The sequence below is a fragment of the Rhineura floridana genome, chromosome 2, assembly GCF_030035675.1.
Source record: "Rhineura floridana isolate rRhiFlo1 chromosome 2, rRhiFlo1.hap2, whole genome shotgun sequence".
In the NCBI taxonomy this organism is placed as follows: domain Eukaryota; kingdom Metazoa; phylum Chordata; class Lepidosauria; order Squamata; family Rhineuridae; genus Rhineura; species Rhineura floridana.
The window spans coordinates 119,857,604-119,879,534 of record NC_084481.1 but is presented as its reverse complement, the minus strand read 5'-3'; the positions used below and the strand labels follow the sequence as shown (position 1 = coordinate 119,879,534).

The 21,931-nt window shown below is 39.9% G+C and overlaps 1 protein-coding gene across 3 annotated transcripts in view; it reads left to right on the top strand.

The window, feature by feature from the left end:
* The window catches only part of LMO1 (LIM domain only 1), a 150,997-nt gene that overhangs the window by 8,559 nt on the left and 120,507 nt on the right, over nucleotides 1–21,931 (top strand). Inside the window, exon 1 of one of the 3 annotated variants that reach the window (XM_061613113.1) lies at nucleotides 14,847–14,890. The exons of the other annotated variants lie outside the window; for them this stretch is intronic. The gene's annotated coding sequence lies outside the window, so the exon portion shown is untranslated. Of the gene's footprint in view, nucleotides 1–14,846; nucleotides 14,891–21,931 lie in introns of those variants that run through there. 3 annotated transcript variants of the gene reach the window in all.

Genomic DNA, 21,931 nt, shown 5'->3' with positions numbered 1-21,931 from the left:
ATATGAAATTTTATACTACGCATACAAAGGTACAGCTAATAAGTTAAAAGAAATGTTAGAGTTCAGAATCCCTTCTGCCTCTACTTTTGGTTTTATATTCTCAAAATGACACAGGGTGAACAAGGATGTACTTCCAGGGTGAAGTTGTGTGTTAGGTTAAAGGTTAGTTCTTTGTGTAGGGGTGTCATGTAACCAAATAGTCTTGTGCATTTTCTAAGTGACAGCCATTATGTATCTATGCATAACAGTTTCAGCTATCTGTTGCCGAATACCATGTATTTTGGTAGGGATATCTGTTGGGTAGAGATGGGTAGAGCGACAGAAAGAGAAGTATTGGATATCAGTCTGGAAATAATAATAAATAATAATAATGATAATAATTCTCCAGCCACCTTGAGATGCTGTAAAGTAATGCTGCTGTTGAAGAAAGTACACTGGACAGAACTTTTCATGTGGTTAGTGTATTGTTTAAGGCAGCTCTGAATATTAAATTAAAACAGTATAGATTATGTAAAGTCACTAGTTTGCACCATTGGCTAGCTCCGTTCTTTTTTAGACTGCAGTCCTATACAGACATCTGGGAGTAGGTCCCAATGAACTCAGTGGGGCTTGTTCCTGACACGCATAGGATTGCACTGTTCATGTCTCTTTTCTAAAAGGTAAAGTTAATGCAAGAGCAGGGTGGGTCATAGCTAAAACAGCATCCAGACATTTAGGAAAACTGATAACTAATTGGTGTGTTTTAGGGTGACAGAATTTTTTGAAATTTTATGTATGTCCACAGAACACTGAAATCTTTTAGCTCTGCACACAGTGAGTTGTCTTAATGAATGGTGTAAACTGTCATCACTGAATGGCATTTACTGTATCTGACCACTACAACCTAATGTGCATGCAAGAAGCCAAAAAAGGTGTTGAATTTAATTTGCAGCATTTAATATATACACTATGTTTTGATCTCCTTTCCATCAATTTAACAGTGTAATGCTTTACATCAGTGCAATCCTATGCATGCCTATTTAGAAGGCTCGCTGAGTTCAGTGGGACTTAAACCCAGGAAAGTGTGTATAGGATTGCAGTCTTGCTGTAAAAACCTGAACTTTTGATGCTGCCTTCAGTGTATTATAATGTTTCTGAAATTCTTGAACTTGTCAGTCATATGGGTGAGTGAAAGCTACAACCAAGAATTTTGAATTAATTGAACCTATGTGATGACAGAGGTTTTTCCACCATTTGGGCTTTTGAAATGCACTGGTGCTTAAAAAGTTGCCCAAGAGGCCATTTGTTCTATCCTCTTCTGAAGCAACAGTAGATTGCTAGACTGGGTGCAAACCAGGTTGTTAAGAAATATGAACAAAAAAGTTCACTGGCATAGTATATATTAGAGAGAAGAGTTTTAAAGAGAGTTGAAAGTGTTATCATGGACTACGCAAATTACATGTAATGTTCTCACTCATTTTTGATTACCATTCCAAAAGCTCCTCTTATTTCTTTTGTCCCAATGTTGCTTTTGGTCAAAGAAGTATTGCAGGTTTTTGAAGCACTGCAAAATCCTACAAGTCCTGTTTAATGGATAATAGTGGATAAATGCACACACCACAGGCAATGACACCTCTGTCAGACCACTCTTTTCTCTTTGAAATAACTAACAACGTTTGCAATGGTATTTCAAAGTGGTGCTGATGCTAGAAGCTTGCTGAATGAGTAAAGCCTCATTGTCGGCCATGGAACAGGTGGCTAATAAATTTAAAAAATAAATACATCTGGAAATGTAAAAAAATACGCTGCAATCCTATGTATTCTTATCTGAGAGTAAGCCCTGTTGAACGTAGTGGGACTTACTTCTGAGTTGACATATATAAGGTTTCCTTTTATTTTATTAGTCATAAGGGTATTAAGATTGCAGTTGTGTGCACAGTTACTTGAGAGTAAGCTCATCGAAACCAGTACATAAGATAGTGCTGTTAGCCTATAATCCTAAACATATTTATCAGGAAGGAAGGAAGGCTCAGTGAAGTCTTTGGGTCTTACTTCCAAATACACACGCTTAGGATCTGGCCGTAACCGAAATATGTGGCTGGCTGACCTTATTTTTTTTCTTGCCCACGCTAACTGTACTGATTTCTTTGTTTCCCTTTAGACATTGAAGTGTGCAAAGGAAAGCAACTTCTCCTATGTTTGGGGTTACTTGTTGTTTTTTAGTTAACACTTATCTGAAGGTGTTGCACATTTGAAACAGAGTTTGGTGTTAAAGCAAAAATGCTTCATGACAGGATCAAAGATGCAATTGTTACATGCATGTAGTTTTTTCTGAAATCAATAGGACTTACATAACAGTGCCTGAGATTGCTGCTAGGGGGTAATCTAGATAATACATGAAGTAAAACAAAATGCAGCTGTATGGAGGAATTTAGAAATGCTGTCTCATTTGTAAAATTTCCTATAAAGGACTAAGAAACATGTAATATAGTTTATATGGTGAGAAATGCAATTCAAAAATCACACAATCCCCCCCATTACTTATTGCTAGATTAACAATCCACAAACCTGTTAAACTCAAGCTCTTTGATTTTATCTGTTTGAATACCATTGGTTTAAATGAGACAACATTGACATGAATCCAGTTACTCTGCCTTTGCTACATTGTTGATTGGCTGATAGTCTAGGACCAAATTGTTTAGAAAAACTTCTATCTTCCAGAGAGAGTTTGCCAGAGGTTGGGTGCTTGGAGTAATGAACATGAAATGAGTTGTACAAGATTTTTTTCTTAGGTGGGGGAGACGTTTTTAGCAGGTTAACTGCTTTTTGCAAGCCTTTTCAAAATACTTATAAAATAGTATAAACCTCTACTGTAGTTGTATCACCTGGTGAAAGAAAACAGAAACCTGAGCTGCAAAGATCAAATCTTATATCTATCTGGTCTTGGTTTGTATATAAGGATTGGAGGGGGGATCAAATGAGTTGGAAGGTCGCAGAGGTGTCTGAAGGTTTAGTTCAAATGAACACCATGACAGACACAGCTGAAATGATGAGATCCAGAAAAATTTAGAAACATTTTCTGAATTTTGGAATTGATCGTTAAATTTCCTTTTGTTTGTTTGAACAGTATCCCAAACAAGAGCGCCAAGAGCAGAAATGTCTGCAAAAGCATAAATGGTACCTATTTTCCAAATCCTATATTTGAGGTTGAGATTCTAAGTGTTGGGATCCTCAGGTTGAAAACTCAACCTGTGTGTAGATTACAGTTTGGTGTTTCTATTCATTTCATTATGAGGTGTGTGGAGGAAAGGGAAATCACTTGTGTTATTTCAACTATTTAGTTAGTACTGTGTATTTCTTGAATTTTTTTTTAAAGGAAAGATAACAATATATAAAGGAGAATAGGAGAAGGTTGTTTCAGAAACTACAGCTGTTGGAAACATCAGTCAGTTGTAGAGCGACAGATTGATCAACATCCTGTAGCATCCATAGCTCTGGCACAGAACAAAGATCAGGGTAGCAGGAAGGATCAAGATCGGTTAGCAAACTCCAGGCACTTGACACTGGGGTAGATTTCTCTGATAATAGTAAAGGTCAAATCCTGCAGATAAATTGATCAAGAAGGGACAATCCACTTGATCTAAGATACCATTAGCAGCACACTTATGGGCATTTAAGAAAGCTCTTGTGGAGTAAAAACAAACCCCTGAAGCGTGAAGAAGGGGTGTGGATACTGAAAGATGGGGGTGGGAAATACTTGCTACATTGATAGTGAAGAAATGGATGAAGTGGGCTGGAAAAAAACAAGTGGATCACTCTAAAATGTCACCTTAAACAACACCTCTGATTGCTTTCTGCTTTGAAAAAATGATATGCATGTGCAGCAACGCATATGTACTATGGAACTATTGAACAGGTAATTATGTGTATTGTGGGTCCCATCAGTCCTCCAATAATGATAAATCTCTTTGCTTTGGAGTAGGCACATTTCCAGGCGATATCCTGGTAAAAATAATCTATAATTACCTGCAGCAAATTACAAAAAGAATTAGAAATTTATTGCTGCTGAGGGACTGTGTAATGTAGCTAGTTCAGAAAATTATACAGTCTGGTAGGAAGGAGGAAGGGACTTTATTGAAAATGAGTAGTATCAATTATCAGTTTATTAATTTATTGGTCATTGGTGATACAGTAGCAGTAAAAGGGGGGGTCAAATAGTAGTAGCAGTGGTGAAAGAAAGTAGGAATAGACAAGTTGAAGGCAAACACTTCACCTACATAGTGATAATAACATCACGGTTCAGAAGAACATGTAATTCACATTTGTCATTGAATATTGGGGACTGGCAATCAAATTCTTGGTTTAAAATTTAACGTATCATGAGTGAGCAAGGCAGATGGCAGCATGTCTCAATGTAATAAACCACGATTAATCATTTATGATTAAAAACATGGCCATTTTGGTATCCTGTCCCAAATACAACATTGTCCCTTTAGAACAACAGTCTTAGAATACTTTCTGGTTCTATGAGCAGGAAGTTCAAATGTGTGAAGAAGAAATATGTCTCAAGAGAAATTTATTTCAAAGGGTTTTCAATCATTGGTACTTTAACCAATCCTTCTTTAACCAAAAGGGAGAATGAGGTGTTCTACCAGCTGTAACAGTGAATACATGTGACAACAATGTATCATTGGAAGAGAATGTGATTTGCAAGAGCTGGGTTCAAAACCCAACTCTGCTGCAGATTTGCTAGGTTATAGTGAGCAAGTAAACATTTTCTGTTTTGTAACTCTAAACAGGAAGAATACTCAGAGTGGTTTGAGGAAGAGTGAGCTAAGATTGGTAAAGTGCTTAGCACACCAAAAGTGTTATTGAAAAGATTGGCAGGAACAGACTTCCTTTTATTTTAAGGTAAAGTCAAGGCTGCAATCCTGTGATTGTTGACCACTCTTAAGGTTCATTAGAATCAATGGGAATTGCATGCATATTGCAGCAATAATTTGTCTGACTCCTTGCAAACCCAGTTCATAGAGCTTTTCTAGGGAATAAACATTTATCCTATACCTGTGGCCTGACTCCTCCTTCAATTTGTGCTCTTAATTCCCAGGTGTTGCTGGTAAGATCAGTTTTCTGCATGAAAACAAGTTGGATACTCTGTTTTAGCATGGAATGGTGGAGTGGAGAGGGAAGGTAAAACCTGACTACTGGAATATATGTGAAAGTATACATTTTAAGGTTTACTTTTAACAACAGCATGAAAGAATCCACAATACGTAGGGTTACAGACTTGATCTTTCTATGGACTGGCATTCAATTTTCATGCTGTGCTCATGAGAGATGATAAAATATCAATCTCTTTGCTGTAGCAGCTCTTATGAAACACTGGAACTACAGAATCTTCAAAAAATGTTCCTTTTAAGAGCAGTACATTATTAATAAAGTAGTCCATTAGGTCTGGTGATAAAGGGTCAGAGAGTCTGAAATATCTGTCTCTCAAATGGTTAAGGAATTTATCACAGTTGGAGGATTAATTGATTTCATTGGGGAAGCATTTTAGGTCTTCACATTTCATGTTCAGAGGTAGCTGTGCTCTGTTTGTAAATGTGAGTTTCCTACTGGAAGTTTTTGTTTAATCCACATCAGATCATAATTTTGATCTTTTATTTCCAGTGCAACTAAGCCTCAGACTTGGACTTAACATTTATTCATTAATCTGTATTCTTCCCACTGTCTTCCATGGAGATTGGCATGGAATACCAGTCCAGCAACAACCTTGTGAGGCAACTTAGGCTACCCAAGCTCACCCAGAAACTTTCCTAGCTGAGAAGGATTTTGAAACTTGGCTCCCCCATCCAGGTGTAGTGTTCTAGTTACTGAATCACACACAACACTTAAAAAGTTTGTTAGCAAGTAAATTCTGTATGGATTCTAAAGCTGAACCAAAGACATTGCATCCAGTAAATATTGTAGTATTGTCAGCTACCTTGAATGGGATATCTGATCTGGTGGGATCTAAATGAAATAAATAATAAATAATTAGATTATGGGGGGAAGTTGTTATAATTTCCAAATGAGATTTAAGTTTAATTGGCAGGTACTAATTAGAGCTATTTATACTGACTTTAATAAGTTTGGCAGTGTGTATATGTAAATGAATTTCAGCCAGTTTTTGGCTCACAAACAGCCCCATGGAATTGGTAGTGGCTGTGTCTGGACATCATGATAAACCACCATTTATTGTGTTGTGAATGAATTCGAACATCCTTGTGATTCCCCCCCCCCCATGCTTCTCCAATGAGGCCACAAGGAGGAATTCAGAAGCTGATGTGATTACACACAGTTTGTTGTGTCTGAACCTGACAAAATGTGGTTCATATTAACTATGGTTTGTTGAATAAGCCACCCTCAACCGTGATTATGAAGCTGTTTTTTTGAAACCCATGGTGGAAGCTGACTTGTTTCAACAAATCACATTTAAGATCAACCACAGTGTGGGCATGCTGTGGTGAAATGAGATAAGAATTGAGAGTTTCCAATTGAAAGCTCTGCTGGAGGATGAGATGGGAGGTGGAAGTTCACCTACATTCATTCCTGTTATAATAAACCATAGTTTATTGTGATGTCCAGACACATCCAGTGTGCATTGTGGGTGTAGGAGCGAATGCAGTTCTGAAATTCAGGTCCACAAATACCTGTCAGTAGTGTTAGTTCCTATATCTATTAGGTTAACATTATTGTCCTTTTATTCTTCCAAGATACATTCTAAGAATATTTTTTATCCTGTTGGCTCAATAAATTATATCAAGAAAGGAACTGGGCAGTACTGAGGCACAACTGATTAAGCTTTAAAAAGACACTGACTTATTCCTGGACAGTATTGAATGATGTGGCTCAAACTCACTGAAAAGAAGAGGTTTGGTGGAACAATTTTTAGTTTCATACTTTCTTGAGTTGGGTTTTTTCTTTTTTAAAAAATTGATACTTATATACTTAAAGTGAAAATAATTGGATCGCAAGTATATGAGCAAATGCCATCCTCACTTCCGTGGAACTATCAATAGCTGCGATCTTGCAAGCTGTGTTTAGTTTGGATGAAAGAAACGGAAACATATTGCAGTGGACTTGATTTCTAATAAATAAAAGCAAGTATAATGAGTGTGTAACTGGGAAGGAAGATAAAGGCAGCCATGCTTTAAATTGTTAATGACGATGCCAGTGGCTGCAGCTTTACCACAGCTGTTTAAATTGTTCAATTTTGTTTAGGCAATAGCCCGGCATGCAGCCCTTTCAAAGGAGCTCCAAGATATTTTAAAAGACAAATCTGGTCTTATTAAATGGGCCTTTTAAAGGTCTGGAGTGCCAATATTGTGGATTATTTTTAAGGGTGGATTTGCTTTCTGTTGTGACAGTTCTGACAGGAGTACATTCTCTGGGTAACACCTTGAAGCCCTGGACTTCTAATAAAATGATAGTTTTGATGCCACTTAACAATTAAAGTACTGGGATTGTTTGTGAGAGAATTCCGGACAGCAGCCTAAAGTGTTCCACTTGTTCATTTTTAACTAATGATGCATAATCAAAATGGTGGAATTGAATGCGAGCACAAAATATGCCACTGCTTTGCCATGAACCCTTGGCAGGCATTTAGTGACAAACTGTCATCTTGCTGAAAAAAAGGAGTGTCTATTTCTCATTCCTGGTTTGTGGAAGTACCTTTAGATAATAACAATATTTAGCATTTATATAGCACTTATGTAGCATTCAAATCACTTTTCGTATATTGTCTAGTTGTAATCCTTTCATCAACTTTGTAAAGCCAGGTCAGTACTATTCTCCCCATATGCAGATTGGCAGGACGAACTCCAGGTGTGAGGGCTCCCCAGCAAAGAGCTTCCCTACCACAGCAGGTTTAGCCATAGGGACAGATGGCAGCAGTGCTACAGTTTGTGGCGTGGTTGCCTGCTGTTTAAATTTCCCACAATTCCCCAATGTCCCTCCAGGGCACTGGCAAATTCAAAATGTCAGGCAGCTTCTTGGATCCTGCTGCTGCCACCAGATCAGCCCACAGCTGGGGGAAGGGGCCCACTATCAGTGCCAGTGCATGCTGCCCTGCTGTACTTAAGCTCCAACCCCTGTGTGAGGGTTTGAAATGCTGCAACTGACCATGGATATAGGGGATGGAGACAGACTGTGAGAGTGGTTTGCTTAAGAGCACCAAGTGAGTTCATGGCAGAGGTGAGTTTCAAACCAGGGACTTCCAGGTTCAGTCTTTTAGCCACTGTGCTAAATCAGAAGTATTCCGATAGATGTTTCTTAGTATTTGGTCCATGCATCTATACTCAGTAAGTGCCAGCTTTGTGTGTTCAGCCACATTATTTTTGAAAAGTTCCTCTGCAGTGAGTATTAACAATTGCAAAAATTAGGGCTTAGTTTTGGGGTTCTGTATTTGTGGACGGGATACTACTGAACTATAATAAGCAGTGGCACCTACTCTGATGAATGCTGCTCGATAAGCATAAGCAGTTGAGGTCTATTTGAAATGGCATTGAAGGCTGGCAAAATTCATTGGTAGCCCAGAGGAAAATGGCCCTTGCAAGATAGCTAGTTATTCCCTGGCCCCTACAATCCTACATAATGTGTTTATAGTTGGGTATGCTTAAGATGAATCTGCTTTCATTATTATTTTTTAAATCATGCTCTGAAGGGGAAATGGTTTCTATAAATACTCTACTGTAGATATGAAGCCAACAGTAGGCATCAGCCTTACACCTTTTGACCCGTCTGCAGCGAATGGAGCTCTTCTTTGAAAAGGATTTCTTGATGTCTGTTTTTACTCTGCCCTTCCATTCATTTGCCTATACAAAGCAATAAAGGGTAAAACTAAAGTAACATAAATTGGTCTGTCTTCCTGAATCCATGTCTCGCTAATGTACCCAGATTAACTCAACTGTAAATTGTCTCCTTTGGATGTCGTGTCTTGCTGAAAGTTTCCTATATGATTCATGATTTGAATTGCTTTTAACAGCTATTGGCTAAGCAATATGGTAAATGTACAAGGTGATGCAATTGGCATTAGTGAGAGAGAGAGGGGGGATGCACAGGAGCATGTAATGCAGTCAATACTACATTAACTACTGATGCCCAATTACAGAAACTGGAAGAGTGGCTTTTAGGAGCATTAGGACTTGCAGAAGAGCTGAGATCACCTGCCGCTCCTTGCCTAAAAGCTTCACCCTTTATGCGCTGGGATCAAAGCAAACATTCAGTTGCTATTTTGTCGTGTACAGCAACAAAGGGGTGTGTGGGAGGGGGCGGTTCGTTTTCTTCTCCTTTCCTAAAAAGAAGTGTCACATGGATTCCTTTAATGCATGTAGAATAAATTCAAGTCTTCATTTTTCAAGATTTCGTTCTCCATCTCCTGGGGGAAAGCCCTTTTTGAATAAAGACTTTAACCACCTCTGCTCTTACTAGTTCCGTTGCTCTGCACTTTTGTCATTGAAATATGTACTCTACCTTATTTATTTATTTTAGTTCCTTCAGTAAATTAGAGAGAGCAGAAATCTTCCCCATCCCGCATGTTTTCTACACTTTCTCAAATCCTAACCGGATTGTTTGAGAGCCGAGGTGCCTTAAGTCTCTAGAAAGTGTTCTAAATATAGACTGACTATGGTTTAAGTTTTCACTAAGGTGGTAAACCTAAGACTTAACTGTGCTACTTCAAAGTGCAGTTCTGGGCTCCCATGATTGAAAGTGCTTCTATACACAAATTCAATAAATAAAAATCCCTGCACACAGAAGAGCAGCATGTCAGATAGAAGGACAGGCTAGAAGCTTCCTCCTTAGTATGCTAGTTTTCAGTGGGGAGGGATCTGGGCCCCCTCCAGACTGATGTTTTATTGTGGGTGTCTTCTGCAACGTGTTCTTGACACAGTAATAGTGCATTAGCAGTGGATTTATTCTGATTTACTAGATATTCTGCAATGCATCTGCAGTGCTACCACACAATTGCTGTCTGGAGGGGTTATAGCGTAACCCAAGCAGGACAAACACCCACCCACCAAACACTTGCGGTATGAAAAGTTACGGGATTTTATCAGGAGGTTACTAGATATGCACTGGCTGGAAATGAAGCGGTATGGCCACCCCAAAACGTTTGCAGGCGCAAACAGTATCAAAAGTGGGATTGCATATGGGTCCCCAATAGCATCCTGAGCACAAACCATCATGAATGTGTAATAAAAAGGACTGGAGAGGCCAGGGTTATATATATGGAGGAGTGTTCATGTGAGCTTCCAGCAGTACAGCCTAGGCAAAGGTTTACCATCTCACAGAGGACTAGCTCTATATGAAGCTAAGGGTGTGGTCTGTTAGCAGTATGTGTGTTGAACGTGCAACCTGTCATTTTCTTCTGTCCTCTTCTGTGAAGCCTGCGTGCAGAACGGCAAATACTGGACCAATACACAGTATAACAGAGATTTTGGAAATAGGCAATATCCACATTAAGTGACTGAGTCAACATAGCTACAAGCAGTGCCTTTTTTATTTAAAAAATGAGGTGCCAGTACTCATATATTAATAAAAGTGCTGTGGGTGCCAGCACAAAATGGCTGCAATGGACAGCAAAAAAAAAAAAAAAAGAGGTGCTAGTACTCTGTATCACTGAATACTGTCACAAGAAAAGCCCTGGCTACAAGAATCCTTTAAATCAGGCATGTATACCTGGAATGCATCCTTACCAGTCATGTATTGTGGCCTGTCAAGGTTTTTCTAGTCAGCCCATGTGTTTTCACAGTCCCAGACAGGCAGTGTGAATAGGAGGTTTATGAAGTTTCTGGTAACCCGTATACATGACTGCTGGTAGTTTCAGTAAAGCATGATGGGCCATGTGTTACGTAGGCCTGCTTTCAATGTTTTGCTATGCACTGCAGTGCAGAATCATTGATCTACATGAACTGCGTATTGTTGTTGGAGAAAAAATGAAGACGTGAGAATGGTGGAATCTTTTTGGTGGTGGTGATAGGCATAATGTTATCATAGTCAAGCCAAATGGCAAGACTCCTGCAGATTTTGGCTTCAAGGCTTATCAAAGCAGTTTTTAGCTAGAAGTTCCTCTTCCAGCATAGCTAGCTATAATGAGAATATAGGGATGGGTGAATCTTTACCTCGCCATCCTTCATGTAAACCAAATTCCCCCCCTTTGTCTCATGCCACATGCAGAGGTAGGATTTTGCTGGTCTTTTTTCTTTCTGCACTGCAAATTCCACATTGTTCTCACACTGTTCATCATACTCACACTTAAACATCATTATGCTCTCTTTTCTTAAGGAATCGCTTTAAAGTAATCCAAGACATGGTCAAACCAATTTATTTTGTTGATAGCTTGGCATATTCCCTTTTGTTTGGAACATAGGCCTTTGCATAACTAAAGAGCTGGACAAGTATAGGTGATCTGCTGTCTTAGTAGCTAATGGTCAAAAATGTCATTTGGAAGCAGTAATGTCAGCAGCAGCTCCTTTAGGATGGAGGCTGGATATTATTGTTATTGTTATTATTTTGCAATAGATTGATAAGTGTTCCTTTTTGTGGAGTCAAACCCCACTAATTAATTTACCACAAAAACTGATGGAGCATATACGACTGGGGGGGGGGGAGGTTATCCTGAATTAATGCATAAATGTAAATTTGGAGAATTTGAATAACACCCCTATGAAAATCACACCTGTTGGTTTGAGAAGATATGGAATAACAGTCTTAAGTTGTGCTGAACACATCTAGTACTCATTCATTATGGCTGTCATAGGGACAATTCACACAACTAAATCAACATGTTGAGAATGAGGTTTGAGTGGATTTGTGCCAAGTTTGGCATGTGCTGAATCAATCATGTGATTGCTTCTGCATGCGCCTGGCCTGCTTCCCTATATTTCCATGGTTTAACAGTTTTAGCAGGCTTGTCGTGGAGCAGTTATATTTTGCTTGTTCTCAGAATGACCAAAAGAAATAGCACAACTGGAGCCCTCTTCAGGGATAATGTGAGAAATTGGGAAGGAGAGCTAGTTATCTCTGCCATGGAGAGATGCATGTGCTGTCCCTACATTAGAAGCACATACATCTCTCATAGGGAGATATGCAAAGTGAGAGGTCACATGTTACCCAGGTACAACACAGAAAGAGGAAAATTCACATACTGTTTATCACTTGGTGCAAAAGTACCAGGAGTATGGGTTGAATGCTGGACTAACGACGATGGTTAATACAGCCTTGATTCCCCAAATGCCAGTTTAGTTGTGTGAAAAAGACCCTTTATCCTACCAGACCAAAGAGTTATATGCCTAGAGAGAGATAAGTTGTTGTTGTTACTGAATTGGGTGCTATGGTAAGCATATAGAGAGCTAGGATTAAGAAAGTTTGGGTGGAATAACTGGAGTTGAACTGATGGGTTTTACAACATAGGACAGCAAATACATGGTATAAGTTTTTATTTGTTCATGAGTGAAAGAGCAACTGAATCCCATGCTTTAAAGATAAAAAGTTTTGACACACATTCAAAGTCCACGCTGTAACTCACACATATTGCTATACCCCTCACATTCACTTTAATGGCTTGTTTATACTGTAGTCTAAAAGTAATTTGCAAACTTTAGCTTATCCTTGAGAAATACTGTGTGATTCCAGTCTTACAGATGAGAGGAACAGAGATTGATGTTGTCTAGGACATACTCAAGACCTTCTGTGGCGCAGAGTGGTAAGCAGCGGTAACGCAGCCGAAGCTCTGCTCGCAGCCGGAGTTCAATTCCAACGGAAGGAGGAAGTCGAATCTCCAGTAAAAGGGGTCCAGGTCCACTCAGCCTTCCATCCATCCGTGGTCGGTAAAATGAGTACCCAGCATACGCTGGGGGGTAAAGAAAGGCTGGGGAAGGAACTGGCAAACCCAACCCATATATACGGTCTGCCTAGTAAACATCACAAGACATCACCCTAAGAGTCGGAAACGACTCGCACTATAAGTGCGGGGACACCTTTACCTTTACATTTAGGACATACTCAATGGATTTAATGGCTGAACTCTGATTTGAACTTCACGTTGATAGGACAGAGTTCAGCTCTCTCTGCTGGACCATTGCATGTGGCAATTCATACAGAATAAGGGGAGGATGTAAGCTAGTGGTCACTGCAATATGATTCCTAACTTCCACCTCTCTTGATTGATGTTTCATGTCAAAAGGTAATAACAAATGTGAATAATGTTATGATTAGGGACAAGTCAAGCACAAGGAATTTTTAAATACACTGAGAGGTTGAGAGATCCCATCTTTGAAAGATGGAGCTGATGTAGTAGCACAAAGTAAAAGTTCTGTACCAGTGGTTCCCAACCTTTATGAGTATGGGACCCCCTTTGTAAGCTCACAAAATTTCATGACCCCCCCACTAATTATAATTTTAGTCTCTTTAATTGAAAAAATGGTGCATGGCAAAATCACATCTCCAAATATCCCTTTCCATAAAAGGCTCCCTGCAGACAGGGAGGTGTTAGGTCCAATCAAATTGGGATTCCCGTCTCCCCCCACATTCAGAAGATGTACAGTTCTGTCTCCCAATACCAGTGGGTTACAGTGTTGGGGGTAAGATCCAGGTTCAAATCCCCACCCAGCCATGAAGCCCACTGGGTGACCTTGAACCAGACACAGTCTCTCAGCCCGATCTATCTTACAGGGTTGGGGTAAGGATAAAATGGAAAGGAGGGGGGACCATGTGCACCACCTTCAGCAACTTGGAGGAAAGGTGGGATATAAATGTAATAATAATTAAATAAATACATTTCAGCTGCAGTATGTGGACCCCATGAGAGCCAGTGTGGTGTAGTGGTTAAGGTACTGGACTATGACCTGGGAGACCAGGGTTTGAATCCCCACACAGCCATGAAGCTCACTGGGTGACCTTGGGCCAGTCACTGCCTCTCAGCCTCAGAGGAAGGCAATGGTAAACCACCTCTGAATACCGCTTACCATGAAAACCCTATTCATAGGGTCACTATAAGTTGGGATCGACTTGGAGGCATTCCATTTCCATTTTCCATGTGGACCCCAGCCTGAGCCAACCTGCTGAACTTTTTCTGAAATCATCATCATCAAGAAGCAGCAATGTGGTAGTGGTGGGGATGCTAGATTGTGAAGACAAAAGGGTGGATAGGTTGAGGAGGGGGTTAGTGCTTTTAGGCCTTGGGATGATCATCAGAACTGATAACTTGGTTAGCGTTTACTTGGGGAATGAGAGTGAAGCAGAAGGCAGATCAGTGCCCGCACACCCACACAAAAACACACCTGCTCCTCCTGCAAGCTTCTGTAGGCTTGCATGCACTTGGGCATGTGGAAGGGGGGAAACCCTACATTCCTGCAGCATCTTGGAGAGAGAGGCTGGGGGTCCGGAATGTAGGTGGAAGAAAGGGGGGACATTGGCACACACAGAGATGGGGGCGAGCAAGTCCTGAGCTTCCTCACTGCTCCTTGGCTCCATCTGGGTGGCCTCGCAAATAAGAATTTTTAAAAGGAGGTGGTAGCAAAGCAGGAATCAAGAAAGGCAGGCAGGCTGGCTGTCAGGAAGGAAGGGGAAAAGCAGCCTTTCCTTGCAGCCTTGCTTCTTTTTGCTTCACAAAAAGCCTTCTCTCATTCTGAGTAAGGGTGTTGTCAGCAGCAGCAGTGTGAGGAGATGGGAGTCGGTGATAGTAATCCTCTCTTCTTCCTGGTAGCTTCACCCTCAGCCTCCTTTGGCATCTGCCATGAGTGGTTTAGGCAGATGCCTGCCCTCGGTGCACCTGAAGGACGTTCTGGCGCTTCAGCAAAGTCCTCCCCTCTTGTTTGGAGCAAGGGGGAGGTGTCATCTGCAGTGGCAGTGGGGAGCAGACAACGTTCAGGTAGTCAAGACTTTTTTTAAAAAAATTAATAAATAATTCATTTCTTTACTGTTCGCAGCCCCCCTGGTGGTCACAGCCCCTGGGTTGGGAACCATTCTTTGTGAAGCTATTGGCAAAATAAATTCATTTCCACTTGTTAGCAGAATGAAGAATGCCAAGATTGAGAGCTGATATACAGCCTGACTACAACATGGAAGCCCTTGGAAACAGTCTCCATGTTGCTCTGGACAGTGGCTATAATATGCAGAGCAGCTGGTTTCTTCCCTTCTCACCGTGGTGTGGCAAATTTCTCTACATGTTAAGGTCACTGAGTGGATTTCAAGTGGTCTCCATGGAGTAGCCATATAATGAGAACCTTCAATATCTTCAGAAACCATTTCTAACAGGATGAGCCAAAAATGTTGATGTCTTTAACCCCAGTTAATAATTTTTAAAAATCCCGCATTCAAAGTATATTAACCACTGTAGCTGTATGGGAAAAAGTAATGTATGAGTTGGATCTTCTTGCCAAAAAAACACAATACTTTGGAGCCCCCTGACACCCTTCCCCTTTAGAAAGAGAAATTGCATGAGGGAGATCCTAGAGGATAAAGTGTTGGTGTGGATACTGGGTACATTTTACATGGAGAATTTAAGAATTGAGAAACATATGAACCTTAGGGCTTAGACTCTAAGACTGAGTCATATATTTTTAGTCCTGCTACTTTGGATGGGAGGGAGCAACAGAAAGCAAGATATTTTCACCTTCCTGTAAACCTCTTGCTTTTTCTTTTTCTTAATAGAGGGAGCAAACCCCAAGTCCAGCAACATCTGGAGAGCACCACATTGTTATCCCTGTCTTGGAAATGATTTCCCAAAAGAATGCATGCATATCCTTCCTGATGAACCAGGCTGTGTGCCATTGTTGTCCCTGTCTTTGCAAATGCTTCTTTATGTCTACATAAGTTTTATTCAATCAACTATCAATGCACTCTGCAGGTGAGGGCCTCCTGCAGATACCATCTCATAAGGAAGTCCATTCCATAGGAGTTCAGTGTTGTGGCACCTGCCCTTTGGAATTCACTCACCTTAAATATTAGACAGGTGCATTCTGTGTTGCCTTTTCAGTGCCTACTGAAGACCTTTCTCTTTCAACGAGACATTCAAGTAGATGCCTTATCGCAGTTTGCATCTGTACTGGAATTGTCTTTAACAGTTTTTTTTAAGATTTTTTTTTTAAGATATTTTTAGTGCTTTACCATTTGTTTGCTGCCTTGGGCTCACTTTGAGAGGAAGGGTGGGATATACATTTAATAAATAAATAAATACACAGTTCAGAGGATTGTTGCCGTCAACTCCTCGTCATCAGTGTTCCTTTGAAGACCCAAAGAAATGCAAGAGAAGAGTGGGAGGTCACCTGCTGGCCCTTGGTCATTACTGCAAAGAGGGTGCAATGTGTTGGAGGCATGAGGCAGCTAGGTTATAACTTGGCAGTTTTTAGAAAGCCTGAGAGGACCCAAAGTCTAAGTGGTTCTACATGAAAAACACTTTCTGTGTGTGCTTCTTTGTTTAAACAAGCAAAAATTTCCAACCAGTCAAATGCAAACTTGTGTGATTAATGTTTAGTTTAATGAGTTTTGTTGACAGTATTTCCCCTATAACAGTTCAGGCACATAATCCCCACAATTTAAGAAACCTAGGCCTTGTTTTGATTTTAATCACATCCTCTTGCATTGTGATGCTTTCCTTGGTGATGTTCTGGGCTCACATTCCTAGTTAAGATCACACACACAAACACACACGACTCATTTGTTAGCCCTTTCTTGGCCTTTTAAAAAAAGAAGTGCGCTCTTTAAGTGGGCTGCTCAGCGAAATATGTACATTCATAAAATAGCTGATTGAAAAGCAATATTTCAGATAAATACAAGCCAGCGATCTATCAGCAGCTGTAATAAAAGCTGGGCTTCAGGCTGTGATTTTATTTTGAAATAATAAGAATTGCTTTATTCTTTTTACTTGAGTTACCATGGTAATTCTGTCGTGTAGCAGTGTTATATTGATTTAGAAAGTGGACAGTAATATTTCTTTTGTGTTACTCTGTTTCTAGGGGTTGATTTCTAATTTCCACTTGGAGATTACTTTTATAAATTTCTTAAGTCCTTCCCCTTTTTTTCTCTAGCAGTGTAATTTCCCTCTCATACAGTGCTATTTTCTGAGCTTATTGGTTTGTTCTTATTTTAAATTAAACTTGCTGGTTTCAAATATTGAAATGACATCTTTGTCTGTGTCTGTACTTTGGTTTAGCAAAATATTACAGTCTGGTGTTTTATGCTTAATAATTTAAGGGAAGCTTTATGGCTACCATCAGTGGTTCTTGGGTAACATATGACTAAACCAACAGAGATCGTAGACCTCTAACATTTTAATACGGTGTAATGATGCCTCAACCTTGCATATTATTTTCTTTTTAAAGAAAAATGTACCTGGTATGCAAGAGTAAGTTTTAATAATTAAGATCTCAGGTTATTTATGTGAATTTATAACAGTTGGACTGGTTTCTGCCAGCATAACTTCCACAGCAGCTAAGAAAATAGCCAGTTCAGTGCATGCGCAGTTTGGCATGATGGGGAGACAAAGACTTACATACATTTTATTTTTTGAAAGTATTATTCCATGTCTGTGCATGTAGTAGCCAGAGCAAGACTGGGAAAATATTATTAAAAGGAAAACGGGACACTTAAAATGCGACATGGTGGTTGTACCCATAGGGCATCTACCCCAAACTGCATGGTAAAATGCATTACTTTCAACCTTGGGACCCCAGATGTTGCTGGACTACAATTCCATCATCCTTGCTAATTAGCTAGGCTAGCTGGTCATCTGGGAACACTGGTATTATGGGCATAGGTTCAAGACAAATAAGGATAAAAAACCCTGAGCTTACCTTAGTCTGTAGCAGAGGTGCTCCTTATCTGCTTCTTCCTCCTTTCTCCTCCTTCCTTTTAAAACATTTTTTGTTTCTGTTTTCCTTCCTACTGTATTGATGCCTTTTCCCATTTCCTAATCCTGAAGTCCTGACCCATCCCTATTGCTTGTTAATATGTTTGGAAAAATTCTAGCTCAGGGGTAGCAGAGTAGTGCTCTCTAGATGTCAGACCACAACTCTCATCATCTCTGACCATTGGCCCTGCTGGCTGGAGATGAAGGGAATTGTAGTCCAACAACATCTGGAGGTTACCACATTGGGTACCTGTAGACTAACTCCTTCCCGAGTCAGGAAGGGATGGAGTTGTCCCTAGGTTTCTAAAATATAAAATTTAGACATTCTTTTTTTTTAAAGTGTCTTAAGTACCAGTTTCAAACATCTAGGAGCTGTCTATGTAACTGATCTGCCAAAATCACCGTATCCCTATGTGGTAGTACCAACAATTTTGTTCTGGTTATCCAAATACGCAAGATTGTATAACCATTTTCTGCAGATAAGTGTAACTGCTTATCAGCAACTCACTCAGTCTGAGCACATGAGAAGTAATGCTCACATGACACACTTTGTCTAGAAAGGGCTCTCTTTTAGGAGCCGATCAACAGGGATCCCTGGGTAGTCTGTACTCAGTAGATCCTCGGACACATCTGCATGCTCAGTGATCCCTAAATGAGGCTGATTGCCTTTTTCATTGTAAAGTACATTATGAAGGTTATGGTCCAATTCCTGAAAGAATTTGATAGAAAATATTTATAAATACTTATAAAAGACTTATACTTTGACATAATTTTTTATTGGCCTTAATTTTACAGATTGAGAAAGGGATCCCACTTATGACTTGTTGAGTTAGAGGATCAGGACCTAATTTTATTACCTTAGGACAAAGGTAGGAAAGATGGCTTTGCTTTTGTTTTAAAACTTTGTATTGGGGAAATAGTTCAAATAAGAGGGCCAATGAGAAATAACGTAGTTATTTTTCAGTCTTTTAATGTGAAAATCTGAGAATAAACTTTTAATATGCTTTACATATCACCTAAGTTGATATCTTTGCACATAAACCAGGTGAGAGTCCCTAGCCTCCCTTTTGACGTCAGTTGGCCACAGCTTAAATGCAAATACATCAAATTAAGAAACCCATGTATCATAGCCTTCGGCTTTCATCTCAGACCTGTTATTCTGGAATAGCCTTATTGTCTGAATATAACCAATTTTTAAATCAAAATTCACTTGGTGGGGAAAACTCAACACATTTCATTGACGCCTGAAGATATTTTATTTACCTGTTAAATGTTTTGCTTCATTTTTAAAATCCATTACTTTCAAAAGAGGAAACAAGGCAGGTCTTGGATTCTAAAAGTAATATTACCTGGGATCCTTAGATCTGGATTAGTTCTGCAAGGTTGTGGCGGGGGGAAAGCCTTTCATAAAAGACAGCATATCTGAATAACTGGCAGACAAGGCCTGGTCCAAATGTTATGCTGAAGGATGGGTTCTCACAGAGATGGTGAACTGTTGGCCCAGGGGGCTGATCTGGCCCATCAGGCCTTCCAACTGACCCATCAGGCCTTCCAACTGACCCATCAGCCCCAACTCAATTAACCGGCAACAGCACTGGGGGAAAAAAAGGAACATTGGAGACTCCCTTCTTTGCCAAGCAGTCAGGAAACAGAAAGGAGCGCTCTTTATTCTGAAGTTTCCTGAACACTCGCTGATATCATCAGCATTTGGAAAACATTATAACAGATGGAGCAATTCCTTCTTGTTTCCAGAGTGCTGGCAGTGACATACTGTTACCCACTGAGGAAGCACTGCAGGAGAGTGGAGCACTTCCTGTTTCTTGAACATTTGGTGCAGTATGTGTGTTGGAAGTTCATGAGGAGGGGAGTGCTTTATCACCAAGTTATGGGACCTCTCCCCAGAGCCAGATCAAGATCCAAGCATAATGGAGTGATGAGACTTTCTAAAAAGTGAAATGGAAAATCTGGCTGAAATTGAATGTTTCAAACCCAAAAGGTTATGGTTTGTTCTCCAGTTTTCAGTTTAACTGCTGAAGAGCTTCTGGGCATGAGCACAGTATGGTTCATCACTTGTGAGGCAGGTCAATCATAGTAAACCTTTTCCAGAGGTGTAGCTGTGTTACTGATGTGTGGTGTGTGCATGTGTGAATGAGAGAGTGTGGCCATGCCAACTTTTGGGCAACATCCACCACTGACATGAAGCCCTGGAAGATTTTCAATAAAGCAGTTTAGTCTTTAGTCTGAAAAAGATTAGCCACCCATGATTTAGCAAGACATGAACAACCTTAACCGCTTCCTGGGCTTGTTCACCTCTCTTCCTTCCACACAGCCAGGAGGCGTAGTTTGATTAGTCACAGCTTCCCATGTTGTCTGAACTTCTTTATCTAGTTTTCATTAACCATGGTTTATATAAGCCAGCTTTAGAAACTACAATTTGAAGTTGCCTTGTTTTAAACTAACCATAGTTAATTCCAAACATCCTCCTCCAAACAGTGCAAGAAGGAAAAGGAGAAGAGGAGGGGGAGCACAAAAACCCAGGAGTAGGCTAGGCTTATTCATGGTTTACTAAACCATGGTTCAGAACGATATCAAATATAAAAGTATTGAAGCAGTGGCACTGTATCCTTACTTGGAAATGCTCATGCTTTCGCTGTTAGGCCCCTGAGATTGTTGCCATATAATGAACACAAAGCATAAGCTGTCTCTAACTTCCTGCTATTGGTAGACGATTATTTCTAATGCTTAGGCAGTTAGGTGCTGTATTGGAATGGAGGCAATAATTATTCTCTTGAAGAAGATATTGCTAAATATCATAAGCAAAACAACTGTCTGGTTATCCCCAAATGATCATCCCAGATGCATTATCCATTGACATGGTAACAGCATCAACATGTTTTACTACATCATGTTTTCTATGGTGATAATATTTTAATACCATTCATACATAGTGAGTGTGTGAATTGACTACAGTAGTCTTCACTAGTGTTGAACTAGGTTAAAACTCTAGTAATACATACCATCTCTTGCCACAAGTCAAACAACTTCAGATTTATTTTTTTATTTATATACTTATACTTATGTGCCAAAATGGCTTCTCAGTGGTATATAAATCAATCAGTCAATCAATCTGAAGTTGTTTGACTTTATTCATGGCCAAAACACCTTGTGGTGACCTGGCCTGAAGAAAGGACAGAGTCGCACATTTAATGTTGCATGTTAACATGAAAACTGAAAAACAGGAACCACTGAACCATGAAAAACTGGGGATGGAAGCACATGTGTATGCAAGTCCCATATGCAACATCATCAGACAAGCTGACTGCTTTTTAGATCTTCCTATAATTAGCACAAAGATCTGAAGGGAGTTTTCAAGCACATTCAGTTAACAGAGCTTTGAGACTTTCCCTGAGGTCAGGAACCCTGAAAAGTCAGGGTTCCTGCTTGTCGAGAGGCTTCTAAGCATATTTGATCAAACATGCTTAAAAACCCTCTTCAGAGCTAGGTGCTAATATCATGAAGATATGAAGGCAATCCACATGTCTGTAGATGTTGGGTATAGAGTTTGAGTGCTTGCTCCTGTGCCATCTCTGCTTTTCCATATCACTTATTCAGATAAACACCAGAACACAGCTAATTTTTTTGAAGTGTGAGATCCAGTTTCAAATCTATGTTCATCTGAAAAGTTCACTAGCTGCCCTTGGATGAATAACTATTTCTAAGCATGAGTTCACATATTCATGACCATCTCTTTGTGACCTCTGCTCCAAATAATCACATGGAACAAAAGCCATCAGAGCTCAAATGCCCAAAATGGAGCTTTTCTATCATCTGGAGCACAGTAGTTCTCATTGCAGGCAGATGTATCTATCAAATGATAATTCATTGAGATACCAAATGAGACATATAAATGTGTAATCACTCTTCCCTAAGTCTTCTGTAATAGGAGTGTGAAAAACACACACACATTGGGGCAGGTAAAGGATGCGGAAAGATTAATTAACATGGCAGAATTGTTGGTCTTGGTTCTTGTTTACACCTAGGAATAGATAGATCAAAGGAGAG